Source organism: Danio rerio, chromosome 11, assembly GCF_049306965.1.
Source record: "Danio rerio strain Tuebingen ecotype United States chromosome 11, GRCz12tu, whole genome shotgun sequence".
NCBI classification, from domain to species: domain Eukaryota; kingdom Metazoa; phylum Chordata; class Actinopteri; order Cypriniformes; family Danionidae; genus Danio; species Danio rerio.
Window position 1 is genome coordinate 42,123,528 of NC_133186.1, and position 25,764 is coordinate 42,149,291.

Below are 25,764 nucleotides of genomic sequence, written 5' to 3' on the forward strand. Positions count from 1 at the left end.
ACAAGTCAAATAGTTGTAGCTCTCAGAATACAATGATATTTATTGCCTTTTTAGAGCTTAAGATTGCAAAAGGTCAATTGCAGAATCGTAGAGAAGGTCAAGCACTAAGCTTGTAAGTGTGAATAGAGATGCATTGTCTAATCGTCCTTTCAAAGCGTAAAAATGGGGACTGCTTGACAGCCGATGCTGCAATGACAATAATAGCTGAAAACAATTGAAAGAAAGTTGAAGAGGGAAATAGCCCCCAGCCAAGATGAACGCACGTCTAGAAAGCATGCTGTCAAAAACCCCTGACCTGCGGCTGAAAATCAAAAAACACAAAAAGGAAAATGAATTTGCGCACGCTGGGCATTGTGGGAAACAGCACTTTCAGGGGCATTACACTATAATGCCTCTACCAACCTTTAACTCCCCTCCTGTGCTCTTTCACTTACGGGGAGAGGAACCGCGTTCATCATCAGTGCCTTTTTTTTGCGACTGTGGGGCTAAAACAATATAAATAACGGGGGCCTTGAAGGATTGGAGCGCTGCACTCTGACAGTGAGATAGAGTATTGATTGTGAGCGCAGTGCTAAAATTGCCTGCCTCCAGGCCTCCAGGCACACATGTTGGCAGTTCTCAGAGAATGTGAGGCATCCTCTGAAACACGAGAATGCTGTCAATGATGGCCGTGTAGAAACAAAACACCGGAGATCTGCAGTGTGGTGCTGCACGCTACCCGCTTTATGACGTCAGGTTTTTTTTTCCCTTTCCCATTGAGCTGATATGCTGACAGTTATGGCTTGGTGATTTGAAAATAAATCTCGTATCATGGTACAAGTAATCTCATATTGCGGTAACAATATATTTAATGATATAGTACATTCGCTGTGAATTCAAATAGTTTATGTAAAATGTGTACACATTGACCATATGTAAAGGACAAGTTAAGTTTTAACTTAATCTATTTGTGCTGTACAATATGACGATTAAGGTTGCACAATATATGTAATAATTATCATTATTGTGATAATAGTACACTAAACTTTTCTGGGTCGCACAAAATTCCTTCATGTTGATGATTAGGGCTGCACAAAATATCAATATATATATATATATATATATATATATATATATATATATATATATATATATATATATATATATATATATATATATATATATATAGTGTGTATATATATGTATATATATGTGTGTGTGTGTGTGTGTGTGTGTGTGTGTGTGTGTGTGTGTGTGTGTGTGTGTGTGTGTGTGTGTGTGTGTGTGTGTGTGTGTATATATATATATGTGTGTGTGTGTGTGTATATATATAGTGTGTATATATGTGTGTATATATATGTGTGTGTATGTGTGTATATACACACACACACACACACACACACACACACATATATACACACACTATATATATACATAAATATATATACACACTATATATATATATATATATATATATATATATATATATATATATATATATACACAAAAAAAAAACACACACACACACACACACATATATACACACTATATATGTACATATATATACACACTATATATATATATATATATATATATATATATATATATATATATATATATATATATATATATATATAGGGCTTTTAGAGCTGTACAATGTATCAAATAATTATCGTTATCGCGATAATAGTACACAAAAAATGCTGGATTCCACAAAATTCCTTCATGCTGATGATTAGGGCTGCACAATATATCACATAATTATCGTTATTGCGATAATACTACACTCAAAATGCTGGTTTCCACAAAATTTCTTCATGTTGACGATGAGGGCTGCACAATATATCAAATGATTATCATTATCGCGATAATAACACACAAAAAATGCTGAGTTACACAAAATTCCTTCATGTTGACAATTAAGGCTGCACACTATATCGAAAATGATCGTTATTGTGATAGTACACCAAAAAATGCTGGTTTCCACACAATTTTTTTCATGGTGACAATTAGGGCTGCACAATATATTAAATAATTATTGTTATCACGATAATACTGCACCAAAATTGCTGGATTCCACAAAGTTCTTTCATGCTGACGATTAGGGCTGCACAATATATCAAATAATTATTCTTACCGCGATAATAGTACACAAAAAAAGCTAAGTCCCTCAAAATTCCTTTATGCTGACAATTAGGGCTGTGCAATATATCAAATAATTATCATTATTGGAATAATAGTACACAAAAAAATGTTGAGTTACACAAAATTCCTTCATGCTGATGATTAGGGCTGCACAATATATCGCATGATTATCGTTATCGCGATAATAGTACACTCAAAATGCTGGTTTCCACAAAATTTCTTCATTTTGATGACGAGGGCTGCACAACATATCAAATGTTTATCATTATCGCGATATTAATACACAAAAAATGATGAGTTACACAAAATTATTTCATGTTGACAGTTAAGGCTGCACAATATTTTTAATAATTATCATTATCGCGATAATAAAACATTCAAATGTTGGGCTCTACAATATTCCTTCATGTTGATTATTAGAGCTGCACATTATATTGATTATTTATCATTATTGCAAAAATAGTACACTAAAAATGCTGGGTTTCACAAAATTCTTTCATGTTGACAGTTAGGCTGCACAATATATTAAAGTTTTGTTATCGTGATAATGGTATACTAGAAAATGCTGGGTTCCACAAAATTCTTTCATGTTGATGATTAGAGCTGCACAATATATGGAATAATTATCGTTATCGCGATAATAGTACACCAAAAATGCTGAGTTACTCAAAATTCCTTCATGTCGATGATTAGAGTTACACAATATATCAAAAAAATTTCGTTATCGTAATAATAGTACAGTAAAAAATTCTGTGTTCCACAAAATTCCTTCATGTTGATTATTAGGGCTGCACAATGTATCGAATAATTATCGTTATTGCGATATTAGTACACAAAAAAATACTGGTTTCCACAAAATTCCTTCACGTTCTACTTTTTAGGGTATTTTTATGACGATAACGATAATTTTTTTAATTTATTGTGCAGCCTTAATCGCCAACATGATGGATTTTTCCTAATTTTCATATTGTACAGCCCTCAGAGAGTTCATTTGTCAAAACCATCTCTGTTCTTGTCTTTTCCTTGAAAACGAATTTGAGCAGCGACTTCGACGCAATCCTCAAGCGGTGACCTAGGCTCTTAAACTAACCGGTTCTCATTTAGAAAATGGATGCCATGCTGTCAGGGCAATTTTTACATGATTAAAAAACCCCTAAGACAACCTTGCATTACCTTGGCGCTCCATTAATAATGTACAGGAGGTTGATGGGACTCTAACAGTGTGGAGTGCAGCAAATCATGCCAACCTCAATCTCAAATTCATAACCTGCCTGTCCTCTCCCATCCTTGCTGAACACTGTGTTCCTGTGACAAGGTGTGATGTTTTGAGCCTTGATCAAGCTCCCTGATTGTGGCTGTTTGGAAAGGATTTAAAGTTTCTTCTGGGGTCAGATGACCTTGCTGATGCTTGCTTTATGTAGTAGTGTGCATTAAAAAAAAATCTGGGAAAAAATGAGTATCTGCAAGTTCGTGGCTGAAAAAACAGTTTACAGTAAATTACAGTAAATTGGATTTTTTATTAATTGATTGATGAAGTGATTATGATAAGGCTTTCCTTTTTGGTAGTTTTGAAAACAAGGTGGTTTACATTTTCTTCTGACAGTAAATTATTCATTCATTCATTTTCCTTCTGTTTAGTCTCTATTCCAGAGGTCGCCACAGCGAAATGAACCGTCAGCTATTCAGCATATGTTTAGATAGCGGATGCATTCCAGCCACAACCCACTCATACCAGGCCAATTGAATTAATCTAATTCACCTATAGCGCATATCTTTGGACTGTGGGGGAAACCGGAGCACCCGGAGGAAACCCACGCCAACACGGGCAGAACATGCAAACTCCACACAGAATGCCAACTGACCCAGCTGGGACTCTAAACAGCGACCTTGTTGCTGGGAGGTGACAGTGCTAACCACTGAGCTCTACAGTGAATAATAGTAAATTAGTAGTTAGTAGATTAATAATTAATAGTTAGTAAATGAATAGTTATACTCGTGTGTATATTAACATGTTATATTAATATACAATGTTTTTCAACTAATTATAAAACTACAAAATTCAATGTAAAATTCACCTTTTCTTACAATAAAAAATTAAATAATTTATAGATATAGTAAAATATTATAATATAAAGTCATTTATTTATTATGTATATATTTGACTAATATAGTCATATATTAAAAAAAGATTGGAAAATAGTAATACTTACGAAAACACAAAACTAAATCAATAACTTTAACTAAAACACAGACGAAAACAAAAAAAGTAATACAATCAAATATTAATAAAATAAAGTTACTGTATTGTAATTAAGAGATTTTGATAAATATATAAACAGTTGCAATCAGAATTATTTGCCCCCCTTTGACATTTTTTTGTTGAACAAATGATGTTTAACAGAGCAAGGAAATTTTTACAGTATGTCTGATAATATCTTTTCTTCTTGAAAAGGTCTTATTTGTTTTATTTAATCTAAAATAAAAGCAGTTTTTGATTTTTTTTAACAGCATTCTAAGGTAAAAATTATTAGCCCTTTTTAGCTATTTTTTTTCGACAGTCGATATATATATATATATATATATATATATATATATATATATATATATATATATATATATATATAGTTTTGTAGCTAAGACTAGGTTTTGTTTTCTGCTTACAGTAAAATAGATATATTTTATTGTATATATTCATATTGTAACTATGATAGTTTATTAAAATGATAAAACTTTTAAAAATGTTAAATAAATATATTAACTAAATTAACCAAAGAAAAAAGTTCAACTAATTGATCAGAAAAATTACATTTTCTTACAATTAAACAGAAAAAAATTATGAAAATAATATAATATAATATAATATAATATAATATAATATAATATAATATAATATAATATAATATATAATATAATATAATATAATATAATATAATATAATCATATTTATAAAATCATGTATTTACTGTATATTTTACTAATAAAGTCACAATTTAAAAGAGGGGAAAACAATAATATTTACAAAAACAAAACTTTAGCATATAAATGAAAACAAAAACAGTACATTAAAAATGACATTAAAAATATAAACACACTATAGTTACTGTATTGTAATTATTGTATTTTAACTATACAGTAGTTATTTTCAACATTCATTTATTTAACTGCCCTATTTGCCTGTTTGCATCTTGTGTGAACATAATTGCAATTTATCATACCTCCTTTAGTGCGGCTTGGTGACTCAGCGGTTAGCACTGCCACCTCAAAGCAAGAAGGCCACTGGTTCGAGTCCCAGCTGGGCCAGTTGGCATTTCTGCGTGGAGTTTGCATGTTCTTTCCGTGTTGGCGTGGGTTTCCTCCAGGTGCTCCGGTTTCCCCCACAGTCCAAAAACATGCGCCATAGGTGAATTGGGTGAACTAAATTGGCTGTAGTGTACAAGTGTGTGAATGTGGGAGTGTATGGGTGTTTCCCAGTACTGGGTTGTGGCTGGAAGGGCATCCACTGTGCAAAACATATGCTGGAATAGTCGGCGGTTCATTCTGCTGTATTATTAGCAAATTCAATGGCAGCTTTTCCACAGACGAGATGTAATAATAGACAATATATAAATGCATTTCAGTTGTATAGATTTGGCTTTAAAATAATTTTGAGGGCTAATTAATTTCTTTTTTAAGTAACAAAAAACCTAAATACTTGTGAAATATTGTTTGAGATGCGAGTCAGCAACGCATTTGTATATTTCTCAGCTCTATGACATGTAGCTGAGAGAAACGGTAAGTCAACATTGCCTGCTTCCCGGAAGCCTCGAGTCTTGACAGTATCTGCATGCTGGTCTTCAGCGATAAGCTCCATCATGTTCGTGTGAAAAGGGGAGAGAACAAGAGGGAAAAAAATACATTGAATGGCTTTTAGGAAAGGCGTTTGTCTTCTCAAGAACACAAGGAGTAAGAGCATGACCTGAAATGGCAGTCCAGAAAGTGACAGGTTGCTTGGGAAAAAAAAAAGGCAAACGTGAAGCCACATCACTTCAAATCCCCACTCACATGGCTTTAGGATTTAAGGCTCTTTTATATCCTTCTAAAAGTGACAGTACTTTCTCCAAAGGGGCAGGGATAGCGTCGAAAGCTTTGGAAATCCGTCTTTTATAACGCTACCATTGTGCGGGAATTGCCTTCTATATGGCGCACTCAGAGTACTGCAGTCGCTCTAAGAGGACAGCTGAGCTTTATTACTGTGCACTTGGTTCAGGTCCAGTTAAAACACAATCACTTTCTAAAACATTTATGGTCAGCGTGGGACCAAAACAAATGGCCTTTTGCCTCAGGATATACATTCGAGCGGATTCGATATTTGGATTTAAAGTCTCTCTTGCTATGTAATGTTCAGGTGACATACATGCACATACAGTTGAAGTCAGAATTATTAGCCCTTCTGAACTTTTAGCCTTTTTGTATATTTATTTTCACCAACTGACTGTAATTATTGCTTTTGTTCTCCTCTGAAAGTGTTTTTACCTCTCGATCCCAACTGTTGCACTTTATTTTAGTACTGCTCCATTTCAGCTCGACTTCTAAGGTCATTGACCTTTTGATGGTCACAGTGTGTACACTGACCTCTTTTGAGCGCCAGACCTGACCCTGTGAGATTCATCTCGGTGGCTGACACGTGTCTGGTCAACACGGTGCATCCCTTGCCATCTTGACCTACAGCTCCTGGAGTCCTTCCCCAAGGCGATTTGCATTCTCAGAGTCAAGTCACGCATTGGGAGGATTTCCCAAAATGCATTTTTTATATTATGTGACTCTTCGGTCTAGGGCTGCACAAATTATATTGCTTCAGCATCGATATTGCAATGTGATCATTCGCAATAGACACATTGCAGGATTTGCGATGTGGAGTCAGTTTTGTAATATGTAATTTGTATGTGTTTTTGGGGCCTGTGTAAGATTGGTAACTTTAATAATGATTTGTTTAATGAATTTTTACATTTTGTATTATTTAATTATTCAATATGGAAATAATAAAAACTTTCTCTTTACTCTTTTTTTTTATATTTCATTTTTCATTTTTAAAAGAAGCTATTCCCCAACAAGTAAACATCTTTCAGATGAGAAAAAAATCTAAATAAATAAAACACAAATAAATAAATAAATAATCAAAATAAACATAACATAAATACATGAAATAAACAATATATCAAAATAAATAAATAAATAGTTACTTTTTACAGAACTTAATATAACTTCTTTTCTTTACATTTGTACATGAACTTACATTGTAGTTGCATCAAATTACATTAACAAATAAAATTTTCCCCATTGTATTTATTTATGCTTTTTAGTTTGTTTATTCGATTTTATGCTGATGCATTCTCACACATGAAATTCCAATCCAAATCATGTGATAAAATTATTTAAATTGCAATATCTAACACAGAATAACAAAATAACGCAATGCTGTATTTTTCCGATCCAATTTTAAATTATTTAATTACTGTACCTGAAGACTGATAATGCAGGGAACAATAAAACACCATAAATTTTCAAATTTTTATTTATGATTTTTCTTTTTTACTTTTCTTTTCTTTTTTTTTTTATTTCTTTTTTTTTTTTTTTGCATAATAAGCCCTTACCCAACAATTTAACCTCTTTTCAATAAGGGAATTGGAAGCAAAAAAATAAAAATAAATAAATAAATAAATAAATAACAATATATTAAAGTAAATAAATCAATAAATTTTATAGCAAAATAAATAAATAAATAAATAAATAAATAAATAAATAAATGATTTACTTAAAATTGTTACTGCTAATATAATTTCTTTTTAAGTGATACATTTGTAAATGAAGTTACATTGTGTTACATTGTAGTAGCATCATATTATATTAACAATGGGTTAAAGTTAGGTTTTTTTTATTTTATTTTAAATTTTAAATAGATTTATTTTTATTTTTTTTGCATAATAATTCAATCCCCAACAATATAATCGCTTACAGATAAGGGAATTAACAAATAAATAAATGAATAAATAAATAAATAAATAAATAAATAAATAAACAATATATAAAAATAAATAATATGTAAATAAATAAATAAAAATAAATAAGTAACATAGAAATAAATAGTATAGTAAATAAAAAATAAATACAACATCAAAATAAATAAATAAAACATCAAAATAAATAAACAAACAAATGAATGAATGAATGAATGAATGAATGAATGAATGAATGAATGAATGAATGAATGAATGAATGAATGAATGAATGAATGAATAGTTACTGGCATCATTATTTCTTTTCTTTACATTTGTACATCAAGTTACATTGTAGTTGCATCAAATTACATTAATGATAGGTTAAGTAACTTTTTCTTTATTGTATTCATCTATGCTTTTTAATTCGATTTATGCAGATGCACTCCCACACAGAATCATCCTAATCTATCTAAGATGATCAATTACAATTTCCAGATAGAGATATTCAAGTCATCTGGTAAAATAGTATTCATATCGCAATATAAATTGCAGAATAACAACAAAGTTGCAAACCTAGATTTTTCCAATAGCGCTCTGCCCTACTTCGGTCCATTTCTGCTAAAACACCTTTTAACACTCTTCAGTAAAGTCAAGCACTTGTGGGTAAAAGAGAGAGGCGTACACTGTCAAACCACGGAGATAAACCTAGCAAACATGCTTAATTATCCAGCGCAACGGCTGTGTTCAAAGTGCACATCCGGGGGAGTTTAGGGAGGGAATGAATAAATCTAGCTCCGGTGTCGTACAGAAGTAACAAGTATTGATGAGCTATTCAGAGTGTATTTCCCAAAGGACGGGTAATTGCGGCCCCGTGTGCTCTTGTACTTGAGAAACTGCACAGGCTAAAATGAGCTCCTCAGGTGACGTCACATGCTGATGAATGTTCATGTCTTCTCTGATCCCGAGTCCATGTTTGTAAAAGTCAGCCTAATACAATCTTGGAGATTGGTCGGAGGGTAAGTGGGAGAGTAATTTGAAGATATACACCAGTGAAAAGCAGCTCGCTGGAGGGAAGATGCACCCATCAGCCGTCCACACTCAAATTTTGTTGTGTTGTTGGTGCTCGTTCAAACTACTCATTTAAAATGAGCTAAAACAACACAATTTTTGAGATTTTGTTGGCACAACTTATTTTTTTAAGTTCAATACACTTAAATCATACTGAACTGAGCTAAACTGAACTGAACTTAAACACTAAAAACTGAACTACACTGTACCAGTTACTATGACCATTTATGTGATGCTGCTTTGACACAATCTACATTGTAAAAGCGCTATACAAATAAAGCTGAATTGAATTGAATTAAATTAGGTAACTCTGTATATTTAACTTAATCAATTTGTGTTGGGACAATATCAGGGCTTTATTTGTGCCGGAACAAATCTGAAATCTGATCCACCACCTCATTTTACCTATACCCCTCCTCACACGCACTTCACTTTCTTCCACAACTTCCCAAGCATCTTCACTTTGTCCGCGACACATCCAACACCATCCCCACATCACCCCAACCGCAACCACTCTACACTTTTGTCTGCAACACTAACCCCCTCTTCACTTTTGTCCGTGACCAACCACCCCCTCCCCGCTCTTCACTATGTTACGTCCACAACACCGCTCCCTCCTCTGGTAACATGCCAGATCCGTAGCCCCAATCTGTTCTCGGAACCTTGCAATTTACAAATTTAGCACTGGACAATATGAAAGAATTGTGTGTAACCCTGACAATTCCTTCATGTTGTCCCAGCTCAAATCTATTAAGTTAACGTATTTGTTTTAACAAATTTAAGTAGATGGAACAAAAAAAAAATTGCAACCCAGGCCCATTGCAGATACATACCCAGGTCTACATTTTTTGGGGGGCAGAGAATAACGTAACTGGAGGTACGTCGGCTTGCAGTTTTTTTTTTTGCAAATCCATCAGACCGCTGTTTACGCTTTTTGATGATCTCAAATTTCTCTTGCACGTCCTCTCCTTGCATTAATCCACCAGAGGGCGCAATATACGTTTTCCGCTGACCAGACTAGCTTGCTGTCAACTGACTGACTGACCAACTGAACCACCAACTCCCTTCCCTAAACCCAACCGATGGTGTTTTCAAAAGCAATCTAGAAAAAGAAAAGCCATCGTGACTGCGTGATTTCATCACATCGTTTTTAGCCTTTTGTTTATTCATTTTATTAAAAAAATTTTGCTTTTGTTTTACCTGGTTTTTGAAATCATTCTTCATTAGATTCGAACCCTGTCATCTCGGTCAACTCCGCTCCGTGTCCCAAGTCCGCTGACATATGCGGTGAGTCACTGGGCACTCTGGTAACACCAGAAAAGTATGGAGATGTATGGAGGTAAATGGTCCAGCTGGTAGTGCAAAAAGGAGTAGAACCTGTCGGTTAAGTCATACTGCCCCATAGCATTTGTTTTAAAGGCTAAACGGAAATGCAGCCGTACGTACCTCTGGCTATATATTTTGTGCTCTCCAGAAATGTAGAGAAAGGGTACTTATCTAAAATGGGCCTTTGTTGAACAAAGTAGTTCTCACAAAAAACCTTAAGAATTGTGTTGTTTCAACTAATTTTATATAAGTTTTGCAAGCAACAAGCAACAAAAGTCTGTTTTTTTATTTATTTTTTATTTTTGTGTAAGCACTTTGCTTAAGCACCTCGCTTTCATTTTCATACTTTAAAATAGAGCGGCGCAATAATCCACAATAATCACATCACAGAATCTGAAATGTCGAGTCAGAATTATAGTTAATGTTTTATAGTTATAGTATAAAATAAATATAAATATAAAATATAATACTATATATTACAGTCATAAAACAGTTGTGGAATCATTTCAGTTTAACCCTAAAGTGAATGTTTTTTATCTGTATGTGTTTTTTAGCATTTTCAAAGTAAAGTTTAAAGCATTTAAGCACACACTTTATTAAACATGTACACAGGCAACATGGTAGCTCAGTGGTTAGCACTTACAGCATGAAGGTCACTAGTTTGAGTCCCGGATGGGTCAGTTGGCATTTCTGTGTGGAGTTTGCATGTTCTCCTCATGTTGGCGTGGGTTTCCTCTGGGTGCTCCGGTTTCCCCCACAGTCCAAAGACATGCACTGTACGTGAATAGAATAAGCTTAATTGGCTGTAGTCTATGAGTGTGTGTGTGAAAGAGTGTGCATGGATGTTTACAAATACTGGGTTGCAGCTGGAAGGGCATCCACTGCATAAAACATTTGCCAGAATAGTTGGCGGTTCATTCCGCTGTGGCGACATCTGAAATAGAGACAAAGCCGAAGGAGAATGAATGATTATTTTATTTTGGTACCTGGATACTCCTCCGCTGTATTTATCTATATTAGCATTTTAGGTTTTACATTTGTAAGGAGATACAAAACCCTCCCAATCAATCTAAGGCTATTAATTCCATATAGAGCTGTTATGGTTGAAATATTGATGGAATATGGCTATAAAATAGCAGAAAATCTAAATATCGCTATGTAAGTTATATCGTGCAGCACTACTTTCTAATCACGTCTACAGCACTTAAATTACCATTTGCATGCATTTGATTCTAATGAAAGAGGTTGTGATAATGTAACCAATAGCAGGGCATCATGCATGATTCAGCAAAACACGCCTCCTTATTGCTTTCATTTTGTGTACTACAGTATGCTGATGTTTGATTTTCCCAGTTGCTGCGAGGTGGAAAACCATCTCAAGGACACCTGCTAATCTTGTTTTTGCTTCTGCTTTAGTCTCGGGATCCGAGCACATGGAATAATTCCTTCATCATGATCGTTTCAGTGCTTATTTACAACATTACCGTGCAGAACCTTTGCTGTTCACAATCATTAGGTGCGGCGAAATGAGATTCCCGAATCATTAGACGAGCGGGGATTTTTTGTTGAAGGGGCAAGAACAATAGACTGCTTTTGTTAGCACTTCTGTCTGGGTGTAAGAAACCATCACAATTACGCGCACCGCAAACGGCTGTAATTATGGTGAGAGCATTCGTCTTTTTTTCCTCCCATTAAAAGCTTCTCCGCGTATCACACTTATAGTCCTCTGAACGGGGCTGTTTTTCATCCGGCTCGCCCTGTAAACACTATCTCATTTTGCTGATGGCTTTCCGCTGGTGACAAAACGGCGTCTGAAAAAAGACGGGGCCAAAAATGCCAGCTAGCAGTCTTGGGTTGTTTTATTGTTCTTTTCGCAGTTGCGGCGCACTGCTAATCGTATTTTAGCTGCAGCGAGTGTTCATTAGCATGCGGCTCCACGCCGGGCCTGGAATCAAAAGGCCTGACCGTGTCCTGGAGGTGGGCTAGCCGAACACGCGCTCGGCTTCTGTTGTAGTTTTGCAAGTGAATGGCTTGATGCTAATCTGCACGGGAAGATAAGAACACGGCTACAATTAAAAACACATTAAAAACAGAAAATAATCGCAAGCCCAAAACATTCCAGGCGAGTTCAATAATTACATCAAGCGGCGTATTCCCTGTTGGAGGAGCAATTTCTGATTAGACTTGAACGTAGTTTATGGTAATTTCATTATGTTTGAACATTGCGGGGGGAGGGGGGATCCGTGCGATAAGTAACTTTTAATGTTCTCGCTGGGTTTAAAATGGAAAAACAAAGAGTCTTTTCTTACAGTAACTCTCAAAGGTAATTTATAATGGGTTAGCGGAGCATATGTAGCATGGGAAGGACAAAAGGCGGGAAACGTGCATAAATTGACCAGCGCGCTTGTGTTCATAAAGCAGCCAATTTAAATGTAGTGTTCGGCTAATGAGGCTGCTCTCCCCTTTGAGTGCTTCCCTCCCCTAACTGACCTATTGTTGCCGGTGTTTGTTTGTTATCTTACTGTGCTAATGACATCTAATCTCAGTTGTAGGCCTTCTCCTTCTGGACTGTGTATGCTTTCATAACGCTGCCTTAAGCCGGTTTGATGGCTGCGTTCATTCATTCTCCCTGTACTTTTGTTTCCTTCAGAGACGACAGAGCATCTGCCGTTGCGGTTTCCCAGTTTTTTTGAACTCGCCATCTGAACCTTGACCTCCATCATAACCTTGGTAACCATTTCATCTTTTATTTCTCCCATCATTGATCCTTTGTTATGATTTTTTCCCTCTTATGTTTGCTTTAGTTGTTTGTTTATAAGTCTTGTTTTGTTTGTGTTCCTTCCCCAACCTTATTTAAAAATATTTTCCAGTTGTTCAAACATATTTGAGATTCTTTTAAACACAAAATAATATATATTTTAAAATGTTGATTGTTGGAACCCATTGACGTCCATAGTAATTTTGTTTAATTAATTTTGTTCAATCACATGAAGGAGAGAAAGTGATGAGGATATTTTCATTTTCTCTTTAAAGTTATACAATGAATTTTGTTCTTTTATTTAGTTTTTAAAAACTAAATAAAAAAAAAAATCCCTCAGACTTATTCTTATAAGCATTCACCTTTAATGTTTGATTAATGAACACAAGGTATTGGACAATCTTGATCAAATTGAACTCTTGAAATCAAATTGAAATCTTTAAAAAATGATTTTTTATTGGGTTTTGTCATTTGCATATGCAAATTCTGTCAAAAAATTCACAAGAAAGAGTTTTACAACACCAAAAAATAAAATAAAATTAAAAAAAATACTTTGAGAATGCTGGTTGCTGAAACCCTATAGAAGTTGATTGGTGCCAGCATTCTTCAAAATATCTTCTTTTGTGTTCAAAAGAAGAAATAAAGTCAATCCCATGAGGGAGAGTAAATGATGAGGAAGTTTTTTATTTTTTGGTGAAGTATATCTTTAAAGTTATACAATGATTTATACACTTATTTACTTTTTATAAACTGAATATAAAGTGTTTTTTCCACCTCAGACATATTCCTATTAATCTATTAATTATTGTTTGCATATGTAGACCAAGACCAGAGCAGGGTCGTATTGCTAACAAAGAGCCAGATAACAAATAAATAAATAAATTAATTAATTAACTAATTCTTTAAAAAGAATACATATTTTTGTAAACGGTTGTATGTCTGTTTTATTAGAAATTAAATTATAAGAAATCTATTAGATGTTTGCTCCATGATTTTTTTCTTTTAAGAAAATTGTTTTTTGTTTTATTTCAAATCAAATTATATAATAAATAAATAAATAAACTGTATTCCTGTTTTATTAGAAATAAAATAAATAAAATTAATAAATATGTTTGTGAACAGTTGTATGCCTGTTTTATTAGAAATCACATTTCATAAAAATCTATTAGATGTTTGTTCCATGAAAATATTTTCTTTTATGGGAGTTATTTTATTATTTGTTTTATTTGAAATCAAATTATATAAATAAATAAATGCATTTGAAAACAGTTGGATGCCTGTTTTATTAGAAATCAAATTAAATTTTTTACTTTTATTTATTTTAAAATAAATTTAAAGGAATTTTTCATTTGTAGGTTCTCTTTAAAGCTATACAATGATTTATATACTTTTATTTAGTTTTTATAAACTAAATAAAGTTCCCCCCTCCTCACACATATTCTTATTTTAACCATTTATCTTTATTTTTGATCAATAAACACAAGGTATTGGACAAGATCCACAATCTGTCACAAAATCTATATTTAAATGGGTTTTATCATTTGCCTATGAAAGTTTTGTCATTTACTCACCATTCAGTTGTTTAACCTCTTAAGGTGCAAGCTATTTGGGCTTATTGGAGCCTAATTAGAATAAAAGCTAAGTATCATCTTTTGATGTGATGTACTTTTAGAAAAAATGATGTCCATATATATGAATTCGAATTTACATAAAACACATTTTCCTGACTGTTTTTAATGCATTAATAACACATACATATTTTTGGATTGTGTTTTAAGGATATCAGAGAGTAAAAACTATTTTTTTGCCCATTTTGGACAGTTAAAATTAGTGTTCGGGACATTTCATATGCTGCAAAACAGTTGCAGGATGACACTTTTAGAAATAATGGTACAGGAGCTGTCCCTGGGGCAGTACCTTTTTAAAAGATACATATTTGTACCCAAATAGTCCACAATGGTACCTAAATGGTGCATATTTGTACCCAAATGTAACTAAAAAGTACCTCTGAGGTACCATTATGGACCCTTCAGGTACAAGTAAGAAAGGTACGGCCCCAGCGATATGCTTCTGTACCTTTATTTCTGAGAGTGTATGTCTGTAACAAAATATAAAACATTTAAAGTGTTTTAAATAGCCACTTAAGAGATAAAATGTGCTGTCCACGTATCTGGCCAATAAGAGGTTAAAACCTATTTGAGTTTCTTTCTTCTAATGAGCACATAAGAAGATACTTTCAGAAAATGCTGGTTGCTGGAACCCATTGACCACCATAGTCATTTTGTTACTATGGAACTCGATTGGTGCCAGCATTCTTCTAAATATCTTCTTTTGTGTTCAACAGAAGAAATAAGCTCAAAACTCTTATGAGGGAGAGTAAATGATGAGGAAATGTTCATTTTTCAGTGAAATATCCCTTTAAACTTATACAATGAATTATATACTTTTTAGTTTTTATACATTTTTCCCCTCAGAAATATTATTATTATAAACATTGGCATTTCTGATTAATTAATTAACATTTTTGATTGATTAATACAGGGTATTGGATGATCAAGATCAAATTGAACTCTCTTATTCTGTTTTCTTCCAGAATCTGTCACAATATCTATATTTAATTGGGTTTTATCATTTGCATATGTAGACCAGAGCAGCTAAACAAACAACCAGCATCCCACTAGCATGAAGCAGACGGATAAACACACACAGGTGTGACAGCTGACCTTAATAAGCCCTCTTGGAGTCTGACCTCCACATCCAGGCCTGTCCTGTGAACACAACTGAGATGGTGCTCCCGACAGCTGTTTTTATATCGGCTCTGAGCTCTGCAATCACGTACATGTGGCTAGCTCGACAGGTGCGCTATGATGTGAACAGGATTCAAGGGCGGCTCATTGGTACGACAGCAAGCGTGTGCTCTTTTGTAAGGGTTCAGGTAGCCAGGGAGGGTTCACCACAGTCGTTTTTGGCAAAGCAACAACATTTTGTCACCATGCATTATTTTAGGAAAATGAAGTGTTAGTACAGTGCAGCCCAGGCCATGTTCCTCTGCTGACTTTATTAATCCAAGAACATCTGTGTTAAAAACCCCACTGATGTCATTCACCATCGTGTTTAATTAAGAGCGGTTAATTGCAGAACTTAAATCAGTGGAGTCCTAAATTATGCTTTCCGACATTGCTGATTATTGCTAATTATGTTTTGAACACAGTTTATCAGATTTGCTGGTTCTGAATGGACATAGTTTCATAGTCAAATAGCAAGCATGTGGATTTTTAGTACTAGGTTTCTTTAATATTTATGTTAAGAAGCATGGGACGACAACCAGTTTCAAGCTTTACTGTGTTTTGGAAAAGTCAAGGTTTTAAAACCACAACAAAATTCTGTTATATTGTTCCTAAGGTATATGTCAAGTTTTTTTTTTTTTTTGTGTGTTTTTTATTCTGTTTTAAATAAATTTTGTATTTAAAACTACGGAACCTAGCAGAAGTCAATGATTTATTTTAATTAATTAGCCTGATATGTTTACTGCTCCAAAATATTATACATGAGAAATGTAAATTGAAAAATTGTCAAATGAAATACTGTATATTGTGTTCTAAAAATTTGTTTTTTATTTAAAAATTTAAAAAGAACCTAATTTAGAGCAGTAATTAATGACAATACTGTATGTACTGCGTATTCTATATTGGGTATACTGTGATATTTTTATTGAATGTTATCATACCATCACAAACTTATACATGCCTAGTTTAGATTTCATCTTTCATCACAAGATCAAAAGACAATTTTAGCTATAATTTAATTTAAAGATGTTATTACATAGTATGGCATGTAATATGTGTTATTAAATAAATAAATTATATATATATATATATACACAGTTGAAGTCAAAATTATTAGCCCCCCTGAATTATTAGACCGCTTGTTTATTTTTTCCCTAATTTCTGTTTAACGAAGTGAAGATTTTTCCAGTACTTTCTAGACTTAATAGTTTTAATAACTCATTTCTAATAACTGATTTATTTTATCTTTGCCATGATGACAGTAAATAATTTTTGACTAGGTATTTTTTAAGACACTTCAATACAGCATAAAGTGACATTTAAAGGCTTAACTTGGTAAATTAGGTGAACTAGGCAGGTTAGGGTAATTAGACAAGTTATTGTATAACAGTGGTTTGATCTGTAGATTATCGAGAAAAAATATAGCTTAAAGGGGCTGAAAATTTTGTCCCTAAAATGGTGTTTAAATAATTTAAAACTGCTTTTATTCTTGCCAAAATAAAACAAATAAGACTTTTTTCAAAAGAAAATATATTATCAGACATACTGTGAGCATTCCCTTGCTCTGTTACACATCATTTGGGAAATATTTAAAAAAGAAGAAAAAAATTAGAAGGGGGCTAATAATTCTGACTTCAACTGTATATATATATATATATATATATATATATATATATATATATATATATATATATATATATATATATATATATATATATATATATATRTRTATATATATATATATATATATATATATGTATATATATGTATATATATGTATATATATATATATATATATATATATATATATGTATATATATGTATATATATGTATATATATATATATATATATATATATATATATATATATATATATATATATATATATATATATATATATATATATATATATATATATATATTGTAACACCACCTCTATGCATGCAAGATGTTACACTGAGGGAGTTCACAGAATTTTTATTTCACACATACTGAAATTAAAATAAACTTCACAAGCCTGTTTTTCCCTTTTTCCTTCTTGTTTTAATTAAAAATTGTTTATATATATATATAAACACATTTGTGAAAGTTTGCGTGCCTGTTTTATTAGAAATCTTTTTTTTTCCATGGAAATATATTTTTTTAATGGGAATTATTTTATTATTTGTTTTATTTAAAATCAAATGATAAAAAATTAGTAAATAAATAAATAAATAAATAACATTTTCAACAGTTTAATGCCTGTTTTATTAAAATCAAAACATATATATACATACATATATATATATATATATATATATATATATATATATATATATATATATATATATATATATATATATATATATATATATATAAACATAAGTAAATAAATAAATAAATAAATACATTTGCGGACAGTTTTATTAGAAATAAAAATAAAAATCTATTAGATCTTTGTTCCATAAAAAATATTTTAATGAGAATTAAATGATTTTGAAAACCTAAACTTGAATTTTAAAATAAATATTAATAATTGTAATTTTGTTACTAAAGAGCTAAATTATATATGTTAATAATTTTATTTGTTTAATTTGCTGAACAAAAAACAATATTGCAATTTTAAGAGCATTTAGGTAACAGGCATTTATCTATTTGAGTTTAATTGTATTATCTTTCAATATCTGAATATGTTTGGTGACTAAAATATTATTTTAATAAATAACTGTTTAATCTGTTTTGCTTAAATATACTTAAATACATTGTCTATATTCACTGAGACATGGATCAAAATATTTTTTTTCAAAATGGAGCGTACTCATATATGCTGAGCACTGTATAATATATACATATAGAAAGTTCAAAATTCCCCTTGAAATTGAATCAGCATGATAATTAGTCTACAAAATAAAAAAAAATTTCATTCCTTTACTTTTCGGCTAGTCCCTTCATTAATCAGGGGTCGCCACAGCAGAATGAACCCCCAACTTATCCAGCATATGTTTTACGCAGCGGATGCCCTTCCAGCTGCAACCCATCACTGTAAAACATCCATACACACTATGAACAATTTAGCCTGCCCAATTCACCTATAGTGCATGTCTTTGGACTGTGGAGGAAACTGAAGCACCCGGAGGAAACCCACGCCAACACGGGGAGAACATGCAAACTCCACATCGAAATTCCAACTGACCAAGCCTAGGCTTGAACCAGCAACCTTCTTGCTCTGAGGCGATTGTGCTACCCACTGCGCCACCGTGACGCCTCAAGAATAAAACAAAAGTTCTATTTTACTTTAACATACCACAATAAGTTGTAAATGTGTAGAAACGTTTTCCCCAATAGCTGCATATTCTTCTCATCTTCAGTATTGGTTTGAAATAAACTCATACAGTAAAATACCGAAGGAATGTTGCTTTTTATCAAATGTAAATAGGCCCAATAATACTTTATATACACACTTTGCTAGTCCAGCATCTGGAGAAAGGCTGCAGAAAAAACAACAACAACGCAGAAAGCCGCTCTATAATACGAGGAGTTGATGTTGAAATGCCTCAGCAGTTTTCAATTTCCGACAACACCTAGAAACAGCCAAGACCCCGAGCCAGCTATTATTTCCCACACAATCATCAGCCCCATACAAACCCTCTCCTGTGACAATTTCCAAAGCCTCTCCAATATCACCGTGCCGTGCACCTACTTACAATTGCCATCAATTAGCTTTGTGTATTAATGTTCCGCTTTGCGGCAACGCTAAGACGCGGCATAAAGATGCTGTCACTCGAAGGTGCATCGCTCATTTGCCCGATAAGGTAAAACAAATTGCCCTATTGTTTTATGCCGCAGCACTGGTGCAGATAGCTTTCAAATAAAGGCTGTCACAAAGCGAACGGCAGGCGTTTTGAACAATAGATCAGAGAGATTCGTCTGAGCAGTGCACAAGGGGTCGAATCCTTCATAATCCACCTTGACCTCTAACGTTTTTCCTCACGGACGCCTTTTGAGGTTGCATACGTATAACCTTGCTGTACGGCTAAGCCTTTGGGTCAGACTGACCTGTATGACTGATGTCCTCTTTTTCAACATCTAAACCTCCCATCGGACCGGGCCCTCCAGTGTACGGGGCTCCAGATAGAGGTCAGATAGTTTTGATTACAATGCCCTGCTCTGTTCACGATGCTATCTGCCTTTTACCTGAGAGGAAGCACTTTTGGCATCATTCATCTCTGCTCTTTGACTAGCTTTGGTAAATAGTAGGCATTGTGTTTGTTCCGTCTCTGAGGGGGCGATGGATTTAATAAATCTGTGTGATATACTACTTGTCTTATCATTGGCAAGGGCCTCACTCAACCTTTTAGCAGGGAAGGAAAAGTAAGCCAGCGTCAGTAAGAGCACGTCACCAGTGTTTGTCTGAGGAAGTGTAAGTGGAGGTTTGTTTGCTCTGACCCTGATTGGGGACGTATGAAATCATAATATGGCCTTCATACATTCACAACTCTTCAGTGCCGAAGGTAACAGTGTGATGCCGGTGTCATGAATATTTCAGTTTTCACTACTGGAGAGCTCCAAGCAATCCCATTGGCTAAAAGTACCTGAATAGGTAGCAGGGTTGTCACGATACTGGAATTCGGTACCAATCGATACAAAAAATTTTATAAACGTTTATTTCGCTAACATTTGAGCGCTGTTGAGCACGTTCTTAAACAGTGCTGATTTGCCATTGTGTTCCCATGCTCAACAGAAATGACTGCGATTGGCCATGAAGGTCATCAGTTCACCAAACTTACCGCTGTTATATGTTACCCTATATCTGTGGCTATACTCAGTGTTGAGTTCGGTGTACCGATGACCTTAACTGCAAATCAGTCGTTTCTGTCGAGCACGTGATTTGTTTAATTTATATATATTTATTATAAGTTGTCATATATTATTATTTTTATATTTTTAGGCACAAATTTTATATATATATATATATTCGAGCTTTATGACATGGTGCGTTATCCTGCTAGAAGTAGCCATCAGAAGATGGATACACTGTGGTCATAAAGGGATGGACACGGTCAGCAACAATACCCAGGTAGGCTGTGGCATTGACACAATGCTCAATTGGTACTAATGGGCCCAAAGTGTGCCAAGAAAATATCCTCGCCATTACTGCACCAGCCTGAACCGTTGATACAAGGGAGGATAGATTCATGCTTTCATGTTGTTGACGCTAAATTCTGACCCGACCATATGAAGGTTGTGGCAGAAATTGAGACTTATCAGACCAGGCAACATTTCTCTAATCTTCTTTTGTCCTATTTTGGTGATCCTGTGCGAATTGCAGCCTCAGTTTCCTGTTCTTAGCTGACAGGAGTGACACCCGGTGTGGTCTTCTGCTGCTGTAGCCCATCTGCCTCAAGGTTGGACGTGTTGTGCGTTCAGAGATGCTCTTCTGCAGACCTTAGTTGTAACGAGTGGTTATTTAAGTTACTGTTGCCTTTCTAGCAGCTGGAACCAGTCTGTCCATTCTCCTCTGACCTCTGGCATTAACAAAGCATTTGAGCTCACTATCTTATCTTTTTCGGACCATTCTCTGTAAACCCTAGAAATGGTTGTGCGTGAAAATCCCAGTAGATCAGCAATTTCTGAAATACTCAGACCAGCCCGTCTGGCTTTAAAAACCGTGCCACAGTCAAACTTAAACCATCTTTCTTCCCCATTCTGATGCTCAAATTAAACTCCAGCAGATCATCATGACCATGTCTACATGCTTAAATGCATTGAGTTGCTGCCATGTGATCAGTCTGATTAGAAATTTGCCTTAACGAGCATTTGGACAGGTGTACCTAATAAAGTGGCCGGTGAGTGTAAATATTTATATATGCACAGTTTCTGCACAGTGTAATAGCTTAGTCCACTATAAACCTTTGCCTACATCTTCAATTATATTTTCTTTTCTTGGTTTAGTCATCACAAACGCCCATACCCTGGACTCCAAGGCGGACTTGATACAACGTCAGACCAAATTGTTCATGATAGCTGAAACTAAAATGACAATCTTCTAATCTCATGCAAGAATGCACATTTTAGTTTGTTTCGTGCTGCAAGTTTTTAAAATTCTGCGCCAGCATGTAATTATTCATCAAGTCGCAGGAGATAATGCATGCATACGCATACTCATAACCATCTCTCCTGGACAGGAAAGCCGGCTGAAAACAAATATTAGCGTGAGGTCCCTCGTGATGCGATAAGATCGCCTCTGATGAAGCGCCTTCGACTTCATTCCCCACCAAACAAAACCACGTCAGGTCTGTCTCGCTTGCTTCGGTTCAGCAACTTTAGCAAATATTAAACATTTATTTTGCGCTCAGGATGAAATGAGTGACGGTTGTGGGAAAACACTGCGCACATCAAAGATGCTCTTCCCTTTTAAAGCTCAAGTCATCTTTACACACTCTGGTCATGTTCAACACTACTTTGCAGAAAGAAATAATACAGGAAGCTGCATGGAAAGTCTCATTAAACGCTTTTTTGCAACACAAGATGTCAGAAATGGAGATTTGATGTAATCCTGAATCTCCTAAATGACTATTACGACAGCAAACCTGGCCGTCTGTATCCAACACGCTTTCACATGGCCTCCGGCGGCGTGCCGAGATGCCAGACGGCTGCAAGGAATATGCATGGATATCCGTCTCCATGCTTCACGCTGACGCCTCTTGTGAAGATACAGGGTTTCATCAGTTTGCTTTGTCAGACTCCATTGTAATTCCAAACCAGGTACAGGGAGGAAGGGAGCTTTAAACATTAAATCAATGAAGGCTACGGACACCAATCTATGGAAAAAATAGAGGGTGGGGGGAAAATCAAAATTTGAGGCAGTTGCGCAGGGACCATCTCATTTAGCCGGAGCTCAGAGGCATGCCAAGATTAATATACCTCGCCTATTTGGTTGCATATTGCATATCCCTCCTCGACTCAAGTCTGTCTGGGCCGGCGGGCCCCGCAGATCATTTTTAAAGCGCTTCATTATTTCACCAACCAATCTCTCTCTCTCTCTCTCTCTCGACCAGGTCTCTCCATTGATTTAATTAGTGTGCAGAGAGAAACTGTGCGTTTGAGATGTTCCATGATCTCTATTATGTATGCCGGAGCATCATTTGGTAATCTGCACCATGTCGGCTTTCTTTATTGGCCGGCGGTGAGGTGGACTCCCGAGGAGCCTCCGCCTGACGGCCACCGTGACCATGATAAAGTATTGGTGGGCTTTAGAGTCCTCGCTTTTCATTTTTATTTATTTTATTTATTAATCTGCATGTGCGCTCATAATACCGAGCGCAATCAGGAACAAGAGTAGAATTGGATAAATTCCTAGATCCCGAAGACGGACCCTTGAGGAACACCATTGCGCGGAGACAGTGATTAATGCACACAACTTACCTACACTTTATTAATACTTAAGGCAACACTTCATCATGTTTCAGCAAAAATTAGCGCCTTCTTTTCCTCCCAATAGATAGATTCGTAAGAACAGCTGTGAGCCCGAACACATGCGAGTCGGTGATTTGGTCAGGAGGGGAGGAATGCTGAGCGAGTTTTCCTGGATGAATGGGCATAGCATCTGCCTGTATGGTGTGCTGGCAGAGTTTCTGAAACGAAATGAAATGAGCTAATCAGTTTGTGCCATGCTTAATTTAATCTCCCTGGTGCCACGCTATCGATTTGAGTTTTGACTCCTGATTTGCGAAAAAGCAGAAGAATAATGTCATAATGGTAATGAGGTCATGTTATTAAATGGGTGCAGCTACTGAAATATTCTTACAAGGTTTGTTTTGTTTTTTTTTCATCCAAGAGTTGATATAATGCTTTAACTAGTAAAGGTTGGTCTGAAATAAAATAGGAAGCAGTCAGTCTTTTTGGGGTCAGTAACATACTAAATTTTGTAAGGATATGGTGGATCAGGGGTTAGCAATGTTGCCTTACAGCAAGAAGGTTGCTGGTTCAAGTCCAGACTGGGTCAGTTGGCGTTTCTGTGTGGAGTTTGCATGTTCTCCCCAATGTTGGCGTCGATTTCCTCCGGGTGCTCCAGTTTTCCCCACAGTCCAAACACATGCGCTATAGATGAATTAAATAAGCTAAATTGCCATAGTGTGTGTGAATGAGTGTGAATGGGTGTATCCCAATACTAGGTTGTGGCTGGAAGGGTATCCGCTGCAAATGCTGCAATAGTTATTGGTTCATTCCGCGGTGGTGACCTCTGAAATGGAGACTGAAATGGAAATTCATGAATGAATCAAAAGTTACAGTAAAGACATAATTAAAATTGCCCCTATTTGAATCCCTTTACAAGATGTAAGATGAGCCTTTAGTGTCTCCAGAATGTCTCTGCAAAGTTTCAGCACAAAATACCCTTCAGATTATTTATTCTAACCTTCAGAATCAGCCTATTTTGGTGTGTTGAGTTCAGTTTAGCTGTTTTTGTATCTTGTGGCTTTAAATGCAAAATGCATGTCTGCTACTCATCATGCGTTATGTCAGATAAACAGCAGTCAGTGATAAAGACAGACTCGGATGAAGCTGAAATACAGCTCATGAGTCAAAAATAGCTTGTAAGTTTATCTTATGTACAGTTTATATATATATATATATATATATATATATATATATATATATATATATATATATATATATATATATATATATATATATATATATATATATTAGTGTCTACATGTGACCGTGGTAATTGTTGCAGTTAAGAATTGGACAGCTATTTCATTGTCTTTATTACAAACATGCTCTGTTATTAAAGTTTTAAACTTATAAAACTTATAAAAATCACAGAGAGTTGGAACATATTTCTAATCCCAGTTTATTTGCAAAAAAAAAAAGTGATGTGGGTATGTGTATAGACATATATATGTGTATATGTAAATATATTTCCTGTTTTACATGTTTATTTTTGATAGCTTCCGAAAATCCAAAAGTGCCACATATTGATAAATATTGGTATTATAGCTGTTTTAACATGATGTTATGATTGAATTGCCTCTTGTTACAGTTATTACATATTTTGATAACAAGCAGGAAATGTTCATGGGCCAGTGATATCAACACATTGAAATGGTCTAGAAATATGGCGCCAGTCAATCAATTCGGTGGGCGGGGAAGACTGTACTCCTATGTCACGTTGCAGTGGGCCTAAAATTCACTGGGATTTGAATCGTGTTTTAACATCAGATAAATGTTACTTGATCAGTAAATCATTATTAAAATGAGAACCAAAAGATCATGTAACAATTGCGGTCAGAGTAATGATGCTGAAAACTCAGTTTTGGCAAACAGGCTACACCTCGATTGGGACTAGAAAATAATCAGCATGCAATTAAGGAATTTCTGAAAAAAAAGGAAAACAAAAAACAAGCTTTGAATCATTAATTAATGCTTTAATTCCACTGCTATAAAAGGGAGCTGATAAGCCAGTCGCCTTCCACTGTCTAAACTGTAGTGCTGCCTTAAAGTTGAATCACATCCTTCAACATTGACATTCATACTGAAGCTAATTGAATCAACATTGAACTGACTCAAAATTGGTCCGAGAAATGACTTTGTTGTCTTCTGTGGAACTGCTTATTGATGAACTGAACTTGTTTCACTTTTAGATAAATGATTCTGCTATTTCAAAACTTTTAAAGAAAATGATAATGAGAATTTATTATTCCTCAGCTTTTTAGGTAAGGTGGTTTTTAACCTTTATGACTTT

General features: G+C 34.5%; 1 protein-coding gene across 30 annotated transcripts in view; it reads left to right on the forward strand.

Moving 5' to 3' along the window:
* camta1b (calmodulin binding transcription activator 1b) overlaps positions 1-25,764 on the forward strand; it is a 694,205-nt gene that overhangs the window by 143,579 nt on the left and 524,862 nt on the right. For 3 of the 30 annotated variants that reach the window (XM_073917048.1, XM_017358366.4, XM_068224437.2), the window contains exon 1: positions 13,144-13,223. The exons of the other annotated variants lie outside the window; for them this stretch is intronic. The gene's annotated coding sequence lies outside the window, so the exon portion shown is untranslated. Of the gene's footprint in view, positions 1-13,143; positions 13,224-25,764 lie in introns of those variants that run through there. 30 annotated transcript variants of the gene reach the window in all.